Raw genomic sequence first — 13,281 nt, forward strand, 5'->3', positions numbered from 1 at the left:
GTTCCTTTGTTCCTCTTGTGAACTGACTTTCTTCTCTTGATTTATATCAAGTAGCTGCATGTTTTTACACACAAAGATTTACCAGTATGTGAACTGTATGACATTTATTAGGTAGGTCTAATACATTAATAATGGCTACTAGTTATTGATTGATCTTTTGTAAATGGAAGTGAGTTATAAAATGTAACCAGATATTTGTAACCAAATATTTACCAACATTTTGTAAAGGTAGGAGGGAAGAAGCAGAAAGAGGAGCAGGGGGGAAAATCTTTACTATTGCATACTTAACATCTTTAAATATTATATCAAACTCATCCAGCAGCCAATGTACACTAAGCAACTGAAGTCAGCTTGAGTAAAAATTATTAAGACCTGCTCCTATCATGCAATTCGAGACATGCTTTCTCTACAGAAACATATGCAGCTTTTATGTTAGGTTTTGCATGAGGTGGTTCTAAAATAGTAAAAATATTATGGTTACTGTACCAGTATCAGAGCAAACTGGGCAGCATTCTCCTGCAGGTATAACAGTTTGGGAACATTTCAGAGTGTGGCACATGGTTGTATCACATATCACTTCTCCTTTTGAACAGAGACAAGTAATGCAGGGCTTGGGAGACCAGACAGCTTTATCATACATAATCATCCCATTAGCTGTGCAGTGCCCCTTCTTTCCTAAGAAAAGAGGAAAATAGAAAATTAAATAGCTTAAATAAGAGTTAAATAGCTTAAAGTGAAATAAAACCAACAGTGCTTATTTAAAACTTTGGACAGAAGCGCTACTATTTTGTTCTCATTTTGAAAATATATAAAATACACCTTATTCTAGGTATCTTCTCTTAATCCTTATTTTTTGTAGCTATATTTTTTTCAGTTTATTAGTAGTCTCCAGTCCCTGCTTGGTTCTTGGCCTCTCAGCTGTGGTGCCTGTAAAGGGGGAGACTCACAGTTAATGTGTATGTGGCTGGTACCTCCTTACAGCTATGGCTAGATACAGTTGAGAAAGAAGCAGAAGTTGTCTTCATCACAATGGATTTAAAATAAATCATTAAGAACTTGAGAATTTTTTTTTCCCAGATCCCTTTCTGTTTCTCTCTTGTGAATTAGACATCTTTTCTAATATCATGTTAAATTAGAAGGTATTGTTAAGGCTCTGTGGAAGCAGAAGGGTAACAATATTCTCTTTATAGTGACTGTTCATAGGCTTAATGGAAATAAATACCATTCTTTAATGACTGCTAAGATGGCAAACATCTACTCTTCTCTGTAAATCACTTGATCTGAAGAAAACCTCTTTGCTAGAAAAGTAGTAAGCTTGAACAACTTGTGCTAACAAATACTTCGTTTCTGAAGTTTCCAGACATGAATCTACAAAAACCATCCATTTCCCCAGGGTATCAATTGAAATTTTCAGGAAGAAATATAGAAGAGATTTATTTTGTAAGCTATACTGAGATATTCAGTAGACAAGTTGTTTGGAGACTGTAAAAATTTGGGAAGGCAACTATTCCAAGTGTCTCTGTCCTTCCTGTGATGGAACCTACCTCAGCAAAAGTTTTCCTGGGCAGATCTCATCCAGACTCCAGGATGATGCTTTTTTCCTTTTTTTTTTTTTTTTTTTTTTCACTCACTCTTTTGAAAGAAGGAAAGCCAAGATTGAAATTCTTCATCCCAGGCAAATCTTTGTCTATTTTCGAGCGTACCTCTGAATCGGGTGAGAATCTCTACCCCCTACACACCTTCCTTTTCCTCTTTCTAATTAATGTAAGAATGCATTGTTGAAATGTTCATTTCAAGCTGAAAAGCTATTTCTAAATTACTTTGTACTTTCCTGTGTATAAATTTTAAAAAAAAAAATAAAAATTCCTCTTTTCCTAATTGGTTTTGAGTTCCTCCTTCAGATGAAGATAGTCTAACACAGTGGAAAAATCTTATCAACTGAATTTCCGTGCAAGAGACTTTCATTTGCAATAGACAAATTGTCTTTGGAGGCTTTGTTTGCAGGGTTTGTTTTCCCACACTCCACCCTGGTCAGTGCTTGGTTGTTCAGTTTTAAAGGGAAGAATATTCAGGATAGTCTCTAAACATCCTGACAAGAATATTGTAAATATTTGGTTTGAAATGTCTCTGGAATTAATATTTGACTCAGGCATTTTGCCAAGTCCTTCACAGCAGTCTTGCTCTTAACTTTGTAATAAAGGTATTCCTTTGCCCTTCATTTTAAAGACTATTGGATACAAACCCATTTTCTAGAATAAAAACTAATTGCCAGAATCATCCTGTTTGGATGCTCCCCTATACCCTTTATATTTTAAAATGTTCTTTTTATTTAAGTTACTCCCAGGATGGAAGGGGGGAGAAATTAATTTTTTGAACAGTTGCATTTTGTTTTTTCAAGAGTCAGGGGTACATATGCATCGTTTCAGCTGCACAAAATTGTGCTCTGCTCCACTCAAGCCATGTTAACTGAAGGAGGAGGTGGGTGGGTGAGCCCAGGCCAAATGTTATTTGGCTCTAAGTCCCTTGTCATTCTACCCAGGTATCTGTAATCCAGCTGTTCGCTGGATTCTTACTTCTGGGTTTTATGTGCTTGCCAGGAAGCCACGATATTTCTTTTAAATAATCTCCAAAGGAAACACAAAAAGAACACTACACTTTCTCATGTTAAACAATAAAATGTCAGCGGCTCCAGAGGAACATATCTGGCTTGAGATGGAAATTCTTCTGTGCTTCCTTAAATTCTTTATTTTTTTTTAGCTACTAGTATCTGAAGTTGGTGCAGATCTTGTCTGAATAAGCATAAAGATATGGGTTATCAGGCCCTGGCCTCTGCAAACTTCTTTAATGATAGATTTTGTTTTCTGTGTACATGAGAGCTACTTAAAAAGATAGGACAAGCGTGTGTGCTCGCAGGCAAAGAGGTGCCCTTTATTGTGTTGCAGAACTGTTGTTCTGCAACTTAGAACTCACTTAACCTCTCTGAGGCTGAGATGACTCTTAAAGCTTCCTCTCCAGCTACTTCCTCTGAGTAGCTTCAGCATGGTGGTAGGAGCAGGGAGAGGTGAAGTTTAAGAGATATCAGAAATACTGCAACAGTGTACATCCAGTTCTGCATTGCTTCATGGGCAGCTGTACTCTGCAAAGGACAAGCAACTGCCAATGATCTTATGTTGTGGTGATCTGTTTGATTTGTTTTAAATTGATCCTGTGGGTTTTGTATGGAGAAAGGAGATATGTCTGGTTATTCTTAAACCTCTATTTAACTATGTTAATTTTCATCCTGCATATGATATCTGTAAATTATTTTTTAGGCTACTAAGAGCAAAATAAGTAGCTAGGAGAATGAAAATGAAGTTTTGGATTGCTTTTTCTTCTGTTGTGAAGCATGATTAATAATAATGTTCTATTATTTAATAGGCTCTGTTTTTTCCAAATCTGACATTAACTTGGAAAAATTTTGAACTTTAAAAGCTAGACTAAAAAAATACCTTGTGGTTGAAGTCTTTGGCAAATGAGCACAGGACTTTTAACCTTTGGAAATATGGTGTAAATTCAGCATGAAGTTCCAAATAAAATGAGTTCAGTGGTTTTAGCTCAGCTTTTGGATGCAAGTCCGGATAGAAAGAAACAAACGGGGTGGGGAAAGGGGAAGAGCCATGCATGATTTCAGCATGACTGATGGTCTCCGACAGAGGGCCTGGAATATCTTACATGAAGTGGATGTTACTTATGTGATATTTTCCTCTGTTTCATTTGAAAAATATTTTTAAATTAAAGGTTTGACGTTAGTGGTATGTATTATAAGAGTAATACTGCAGTACACACTAGAAGTGCTATAGTCAAGAGTTTTGCTAGCTTTCAAAAAATGTCCTTGCTTAGAAATATTTGATCTGAAATGGTTCAGCCTTTCTGAAAGTAAGGACTCACAACAAAGAGCAATTGTTAGGAGAATGTAACTAAAATATGTTTTGCCATTTAAGTTGAGACCTATTAACCTCATGGTCATGTCACTTGTGTGACATACTAAAAGACTTAACTTTTTGCTTATAAAAATAGTTTATTATCGTTTTATGTAGAGCAGTGGTAATCAGGGGATTCTTTTTCTTTTTTAATACAATTAATAAAATTGCATATGATGGTTTACTCAGTGTGTGATCTCTTGGTGCTGGAAAGGAACTATCTTCATCTTTATTAGCTATAGAGAGGACACATCCTGGTCTGGTTCCTCCCAGTGTCTTTTCTTTGAACTTCCTTCTATTGAAAAGAAATGATGTGTTCTAATTTCTAGTTGGTTAATAACCAGGGTGTCAAAGTTCAAAAACACTGATAATAGTATTCAGAAGTTCTTCAGAAAGAATATTTGAATTTTAGACTCTTGTGAATCTTAATTTCCTAGTTTGTGAATCATCGTTTCCCGCTTGTGATGTTGAACATAAAATCACAAGCGTCCTCGAGCAAGAGTTCTCTTTTCCTTTACCGCCCTAAGGACCAAGGAGGCACCGAATGACTCTTAGTTCTCAATCCCTGTCTAGTTGCAGTCTTTGAGGAGGCTTAGAAAGGCCTGTTACCATTATCAAGGCTGGTTTCAGCAAAGATCAATGAAACGACGCTTTTTGTTTGTTTGGTCCTTAAGACATCAAATCGTCATCCACACACCCCCTTAAAAAAAAACCATAAAATACAAAGTAGTGCAACAATGTCAAAACCTGCAGATCACTGAAAAGGTGAGTTTTATATAAATCCCACTATTGGACTTCTTTTAAATAAATCCACTGGGGTTTCTCTCCCTTTGCTTATGATGCTCCCTTTGCATCATAAATGTCTTATTTGTGAGTTTCTTATTGTGCTGCTAGTTTGTTTATAAAACAGAGAATTATTCCTAAAATACTGCATGTAGAAATAGCTTGAATGCTGCTTTACAAAAACACAAAACCAAAAAAAGCTTAAATCCATTTCACACAATGTTGTTATTGGTGTTAGGGCCTCAGTGAAAAGTTGATTGACTTAAGAGATATATCGAGCAAGAAATTCTTCAAACTGACTTTCAAAGTTGCTACACATTTGAAGTTACGGACATAGTCCAAGAAAATTTTCATTAGTTAAGATGAGAAGAAAATGCAGAAAAATTGAAGGAAACATTACTGTTCCCTGGCAAAGCAGGATTCTCTGTAAGGCTTTAGCACAGACAACTAAAAAGCTTTATATACTGACCACAATATTATTATAAAAGGAAACAAAAGCAGGTTAGCAAAAAAACAACTGTTTTATTTTGGTATGTGTTGCAAATAGAGCTAAAATAAGCTTTCATAAGTTTATGCATTTTGTTTGAAATCAAGATAAAATTTGGCCCACTCTAAGCAGTAGAGGGGAATTACTCTTACCTGGCAAGATGCTGTAACTAGATTCATGTCCACCCAAACCTATGAGAGAGTCAAATACTCCCATAACACTGTCATCGATGTTAATAAGAGGTATGCTGGGTACTACAGCAGCAGGAGCTGGAGGCGTCATCCTCAGCTGTCGTGGGGCCCTGTTCCCTGCTGAGAACCTCCTTCCCAATGCTCTGTAGCGTATTCTTCTCCTTTGCCTCCTGGGAAGGGCACTAGTTTCATTTTGAGAAAAATGAATGCACAGAGAGATAAGCAGGAAATAATAGACTAATGATGTAGCCTGCATGGTCTTGTGTGTCTCAGAAAGTGTCCTGGAATGGGAAAAAAAGGAAGAAAATTAGATACCTAGAGAGCTTTTAGGTTTATACCAGTCATAGGGTGCACTTTTCAAAGCAGGTGGACCAATACCTGGTAGGTCAATATAACCAAGGTTCCTCTTGAAAGGAAATTGCCCAATGAAAGCTAATGCAAGCAATATAAACTTAGTGGTTCTCTGCCCTTATGGGCACTAGTCAAATTAAATAGGTTCTAGCTTTGTATTTGGGGTTTCATTTAAAGAGGTAGTTTAGAATTGCAGTGCCACCAGACATTTGTAGTTTAATAATTGTTACTGCTTCCCACAAGGCAGTTCTTGAAAGCTTTAAATTTTTCTCTTTTTGATTGCTAATATTTATTCTGGGTTATTATAACTGGTGAATGTGGCAATTACAATGTAGGAGAAAAATGCCCAATTAATTTCTGAGGTGCTGCCCCAAATGTTTTTGGTTTGTCATTTCAGTGCAAAGTATTTTTCACCGTAAATTAAAAGAGATGTTTCTTCTGCTTCCCTTTGTACCCGTCGTTTTCTTTCACAGAACCTTTTTGGAGACATTTGAAAGTTTTATCACAGTAGAACTCTTTGTGACAAACCTCATCTGCTTTTCTAGCCAAAGTTTTAATTAAGCGTAGGTAGTCTAAAAAGGTTGATCTATAATGGGTCATGTTCTGCATTTACTTCAAAAAAATTCAAACTCACTGTATATCTTGAGCCTTCTTATGCTTGTGACAGAAAAATTACATGTGCTGTCACCAATAGGTGGCATTCCAAAACAGAGTGGTCAAGATTCAGGAGTATGCATAGAAAGCACATCCAGCCGTGGCTATACCAGTGTGGAAATAAGGCAGTGCACAGCCAATGTTATTAATGATTTCTTGTAGCTCTGGGGGCATAATTATTTCAAGAAAGGAGATGCTTTTGTCCTGTGACCTAGCCTAACTGAAGTGATAGTCTGGAGACACCAACATTCTTGTGGGGTGGAGAATTAGGGAAAAACTTAAGACTTAGAACACTTAATCTTTGTGTCCAAGCCAAGGCTTAGAGTATATCCATCAGGTTTCTCTAGGGAAGTATTGAGGGGATTAAAAATGTTTTTTTCATAATGTTCATCAGTCTGGCTTTATATATAGTCTTTCACTTTGGAGTTAGTCTTATCATAGTTAATTACTTTATATAAATACAGTATCATAATATTTCAGGAACTAGAACTGTGAGTGCCCAAATCAGATTTTTTTTTTTTTTTTAAAGTTTGTGTGTCTTGGTGCTTTCTGATTTTTAAAATGGGTCAAGTTTTTGGTACAAGTTGCCTAACTTTTCTTTAACATAAAGCACGTGATTGATTGCATGTTTTTCATGCTTTCCACGTGCTTTCTCCTATTCTTTATTCTCACCCTTTTAATTGGGAAATTGGCAGTGGATCAGATTGAAACAGTATGCTTTTACTTCTTTCTAATGTTGTAGTTTCTATGTTCAGCTATTTTAATTTTTTAAATATTATAGCAAATATATATATTAATTTGCACAACTTTGTTAAGCTAAGTTAATGTTTTTATTTCCATAAAAAAGGAATTTGAGATGCATCTTACACAAATTGATGTAACAGCTCATGTAATAGAAGGGTTCTGAAATAAATCCAGACTTTAGTTTACTGCTTTCTACCCGTTTAAAATCAGTTATTACAAAATGCTCTATAGAGTTTATACTGACCTTTTATTGACAGAAATTACTGTTAGTTAACATATCAAACAGAGGCAGAAGCTTGTACTCTGCAGTGATGCTCCTTTTCTAGCACCTCATCTTGCAGGACAAATGACCTAATGTTTTTGTTTTCTAACTTCCTTGCATGGTAATGACTGGCTATAAAATTACAGAGTGAACTTCGGTTTGAATGAAGCACACGAAGAGCCCTTGGGGAAAAACTGAATATACAAAGAAAAGTCTTGAATGTGTGTATTTGTTCTGTGGAGTTAGTGACATCTTAAATGTAGTCACATCCTTGTAACAACACCATGGCTATGGAGTTAGAATGCTGCCACATTACACTGGGGCTTTTCTAAGAGTTAACCATTTCTTTTTGTGGGCAGAGGCATATAATGGCATGACTGAAATACTTTTCCATTCTCTATGCATGTATTTTTGAAAGCCAGGAATAATATAGGGTGAGTTACATTAAATTTACTCAGGGGTTTGCTGCTAACTGCAATATTGAGTAAAACTCTATAGTAAATCAAATTGTTTTAAAGTGAAACTTGTTTTACTTAAATACTTTATAATTACAATTAAAAAAAAAATCAAACATAAACCACATACACACCCCCCAAATATGTCTTTATAAAGTAATCTTGTTCACACATGCGAGTTTATATGATATATTTTCACACCAAGTTAACTCTTCAGTATTGAAAGCTTAATACTGCTACTTTCAACCGAATGGTGTTCCTCACATAAAAAATACTGAGCTATGTTTCTTTCCTTGGCTTATTTAATAAATGCTGTCACATTTTAAGGCCCTAATTGTGAATGTCATACCAGAAAAAGGCCTTAAATGCATTAGGCCTTTCCTGCCTGTGAGTGGAATCTGCAGACTATCTGTCAGGAAGTTATATTTAGCATAGTGCCAGCCAACTTTTAAATGGGGGAAGTTTCAACCTATTCAACTTGCACAACTTTTGTAATAAACGATTACATATCCACATAAAATTATAGATACCTCATATAATCGAATTATTATATTTTTGTATTGCCAGATACTTTCAGCATTGCTATACTTCTTAATTTTACCCATAAATGTTTAGATCATGAATAGTACATGTAAGCATCTTTATTACATTTACTTTAATCATGCAATGTGTCCAGTAGCTTTTAGCTTTCAAATGTTTATCTTCAATAAGTTTAGTATATCTCACTTTGCTGTTTTGTTAATGGAAATAGTTAATTTTTAAAGTAGTGATCCTTTAGAAATGCCAGAGTATCAGAATTTATTAAATAATCCGTATTTATCTGTTCAGTCTAAATTCAAACACATTCTAAATTCCTGTTTCTAAGATGTCACAATTATTTCTCATGATACACAGGGGTTAAAGTGATTTACCAGGATTTTTCATGTGCTCTTCCTTACATCTGTTGCATAGAAATGAGTTAGATTTAGGCATACCAGCAAAACTATTTGCACTTTCAGTTAGTTTAAGCTTGAAGTGCATGGCAAACATTCATACCAAACAAAAAGCAGATCAACTGCTATTGCATACTTTATCTAGAAAAGCGCTTATGTTCAGTATTGCCAAATATAGCTAGGATTATTTCATACATATTTGCAAAGTTAACACGTAGTTTAAGCCATTCAACCCCATGCTTTAAGCAGTAATTTAAAATGTAAAACATTTTACCTTGTAATCTAACCTAACAGCAGATTCTGCTTGGTGTCATTTAGTCTCCAGTTGCAAATGAAACAGAATCACAGTGATATCTTTAAAACAAACAGAGAAACAGTAGAGGTTGTTGAAACATGTTAGCTGATTCCTTAGTTAAGTCTGAAATAGCTTCTTTCCCTGGGGACAAAGCGCTGCTGTGTTCTGTGTGCAGAGAATCAGCTAATACTGTTACTCGGAGAACTAAAAAGCTCACTTAAGGGAAAAGAAAAGCAGCACAATATGTTCGGTCCGTGGGCTGACAAGGCACAGCTGGAAATTCAGTACTTACAGTTGCATAAGGAACAGGAGCATGGAATGTTTTCAAATGACACCAAAAATGTGTATTTTATTGAGTTCAGGATTATGTATTTAGAAATTTAGTTTCCAGATGGCATGATTTTAACACAGATTTATTATTTTACAGAGAATGCACTTTGGCAAGCATAACCTTAACATAAAAACATTTATTAAAATTAGAACTTTTTTCTTCAACTCACATTTTCTTAATCCACCCCAGCCCTTAAAGGCTATCATCTACTAGTGTCAAACGTTCTTGTTGAAGTTTTAGCGTGGAAATTTTTCTTTTGTCCATTTACAACAATGATTTCACCTTAAGTTGTAGCTTTATGCATGGAAAATAAAATGACTGAAACATTTTCCCTTCATTTTTTTGTAAGGCTAATTACATCCTGAAACACGATCCTGAAGCACAGCTATGCAGAAGCTGCAGTGCAGTTACTAATCCAAATATGAGAACTGGGGGGGGAATAATGGTACCTTACCACAAGTCCTTGTGTGCCAGCAGAGCCTTTTCCTTCATCCCCAGATAGAGCTTCTGCAGAGTGTCAGTGTTTGATGAGGTGGTGAGTTTGCTAAGCTTCAGAAATGACAAGTTTACCTGGTAGGTGGAGTTGTCCAAGTTCTTCTGACATTAAAAATTTGTTGTTTGCTTGAATTCATACTCTGAGGGATGTTTAGCCAGATAGTCCTGGAATGGTCTAACTGTTGAGTTAACCATAATTGTTAGCCGGTGTGTGGTGGAAAGATACTGGGGAAGCACATTGTCTCTTAAAAGAGTCATTCAGTTTCTACTGGGACTTGCTTTTCAGAGTCAAAAAAAGAAATATTAAGCTTTGGTAGTTTATCTGGCGTGGTCTAAAAAGAATGGAGATAAGTTATATTTCATAAATGGAGCTAGCATCTGAAATGAGAGAGCATGGATCAGTACCTAAAAGAGCTGCTAAAAGCATTGCTTTGTGAAGGGTGAGTCGAACAACAGCACAACAGTTCTCCTACCACAAGTGGGGAAAAGAATAGAGAATTAGAACACCTTCTCATGGTTATACACGTCAGTAAAAGACCTCATGTATTTAAATGATGGTGTATTTATTAGAGACAAAAGTGACAGCATTCGCTTCATTATGTATTTCATGTGGCTTCTTACACTTCTGATGACTGTCTCAGGAGCATCTTCTGGTCATGTTCAGACACACACCTCCAGAAAGCCTGCCTAGCTGAGGCACAAGATTTCCTGCTAGTAGGTTGACAAAGTGGATCTGGCCAGCCTTGGCTCATGTGAAGCTCTGACTTAATGCATCTGCTTTGGATATGGCATCTCTGATCACTGAATTCTAGTAAATTCTTAAAGCTGGACTTTTTAGGTTATGTCATCTATGTATTTTCTGGAAGGTCGACATCTTCCTGCAGCTTTCCAGAAGAACTGGGTAGGACACCATCTTATCTCCTCTGCTAACTTATACAGTGAAAGTCCTACGTCCTCTAAGCAGACTGCAGGATCTCTTAAGGTGTTACTGAACCAGTATGCAGACTTCTCCAAAACAGAGAGTTTAGCATGAGCAGTGAAGCACAAGGGCTTGCTAATGTTGAGGATCTGAAATGATCTGGTTTTCTGTTATAGGTATTCTGTAGTCTGTGTTTTGCACAGAAGGCAATTGCTGGTAATCAAACACTTCCTCAGGTAATGTTACTGGTTCTAATATGTGAGTAAAAGTGCTGGGGGCATTACAGTTCTGCTGGTATCCATGTTTAGCCTTCCCTGTGGCCACCTTTCAATCACTGTTCTTTAATACGTGTGCCAAAATGATATTTCTCAAATATGGATCTGGTGCCATCTGGCATTTCTCTTACACACACTGAAGTTAAAATATCAAACAAAAGCCTACTGTACTAAACAAATAAATAATCTAATTAATTTCTCTCCTTCATCCAGCTAGTTGCCTGGCATAAGAGTGTGGCTCTGTGATCTTAATAGTATGAAAGAGAATGCCTGTGAGGCCCTTACTTTTCTTTTTCTCAACTTCTGTTAAGGAAGAAGTAAAGACAGTCTGAGGGATCTGCAGAGACATAGCTCCCTCTTCATGAAAATGACATTACACTTTCCTACAACAAACAATAATGGGTGGAACTTGTAGAAGCTGTTAAAGAGAGTGTCCCATGGTCAGTTGATATCTGGAGGGTTTGGGGTTTTTTTACTTCGTAAAAGTGGTATCTGAAAATGGACATCATCTGCTGCCTTCCAATAAGATTTAAATGTACGTATGCTTAATAATTAAATATTGGCTTCATACTGATATTTGCATTAAAATCTACATGCCAGCTTGCCTGTCATGATAACTAAAGAAAAAATACTATGTGGTCAGCTAAAACCTCAGACTAGGGTGGCTTTGCAAATTATAGCAGACATAAGAAGTTCAGGTAGTATCTGTTTGAGTGAGAAACACTGCAGTATCCCCAGGGACCCAAAATTTGCTGTGTCTATGTGAATAATTCACTCAGCAAGCAGAGCCAGTTGGCAGTTCATCTGAAAGCACTGTGAAGCTCATCTGTCCCTGTGCATGGCAAGGCATTTGAACAAGTACTGCAACAGGAATGTTCTGGTTTGTTATGATGCCTTAATGCAGAATGGTCTCCTATCAGCAGAGAAGGGACGAAGAGTCAACAACAGTGACTAATTATTAAAATAACTTTATTATTTTATATCTCGTGGCAATCTACTACCAGAACAGTGTTGTTAGTGTCTTGAGCGAGGCTATAGGATGTGTGAAATCGATGTGGCTGGAGCCCCTGGCATGGGTTCTTCATCAAACCGAGGCTCATCTCTTTTCCTTAGAGCTTGTGATTTGTAGAGGCACAAGGCTTCTCCTCTTACTTTGCTGGAGTTGTCCAGTGGAAATTATTCAAGGAAATCTTCAGTGACAAAGAGGGGTTAGAATTTAGCTTGGCATCAGGCTTAATAGTGGTTACAACAGATTTTTATAACATCTGTAACTGTACCTATTAGATGACAACCAATAGTGGAAATAGACTCTTAAGCAATTTGATACAGTTGATAAATTTGATTGCTATTTCACCCTCAAAACACCTTCTTTTCAAACCCTGATCTAACTCCCACTTCTGTAAACATAAAGAATCCCAGGAGTTAAGGGAGCAACACTCTCAACCCCTATACTAGTATAAGGTATTTCTTGAAATTTTAGGTACTTCCAGTAGTTGTAATTGGTTCATTATTTCTGCTTGAGTTTTCTGATCTCTTTCCACATTAAGTGGAAATTAAATAAAGAATTAGAATCTTTTAGAAGCCATGCTACGGGAGTGTGTAAGACCAAGTGTGGTTTTTGAGCTAGCCGTAGCATATGAATGCGCCTTATCTCCGTATTGTGAAACAGCCTAGTTTTGGCAGTGTGGAGCAATAGTAGGATACCTTCTTCTGCTATCCCAGCAGAACTTGTTCCCTTCAGTGGGTACTGTAACTATAGCCTTGGATTCTTTAACAGAATTTTAGAATCCTGTTCTTGGCACAGGATAAATCAAAGCACAAACTTCCATGTATATACTCAACAGATTCCTGCAGAGATTTGAGTTTGGAACTACATATAATATTGATACCCTGTTGCTCACTTCTGTATCTGTATTTTCACAGTCCTTTCCTTAGACAGTAGTAACAGATAAAACTTGTCTACTTGTGATATCTGCTCCTACACCATGAGGGAGTACAAGAATATTTATGAACTACAGAATAAGATTTTGTGATCTTACCGAGTGACTTCCGAAGAAGTGGCAAAAGGAATCTTTTTCGATACTGCTTTTTCTTCATGCTCTAAGCATAGTTTTCTGCATCGCTTCTCCACAACATCAATTTCTAATC

General features: G+C 36.5%; 1 long non-coding RNA gene across 1 annotated transcript; it reads right to left on the bottom strand.

The window, feature by feature from the left end:
• Nucleotides 1-486: 486 nt before the first annotated feature.
• On the bottom strand, nucleotides 487-9,931 carry LOC103779557. Its single transcript, XR_608196.1, has 4 exons — nucleotides 9,899-9,931; nucleotides 9,093-9,172; nucleotides 5,382-5,701; nucleotides 487-675 (listed from the first exon to the last, which is right to left on the bottom strand). It is a non-coding gene; the product is annotated as an uncharacterized LOC103779557 (long non-coding RNA).
• Nucleotides 9,932-13,281: the final 3,350 nt, after the last annotated feature.

This window comes from Merops nubicus, unplaced genomic scaffold (genome assembly GCF_000691845.1).
Source record: "Merops nubicus isolate BGI_N331 unplaced genomic scaffold, ASM69184v1 scaffold11529, whole genome shotgun sequence".
In the NCBI taxonomy this organism is placed as follows: Eukaryota; Metazoa; Chordata; class Aves; order Coraciiformes; family Meropidae; genus Merops; species Merops nubicus.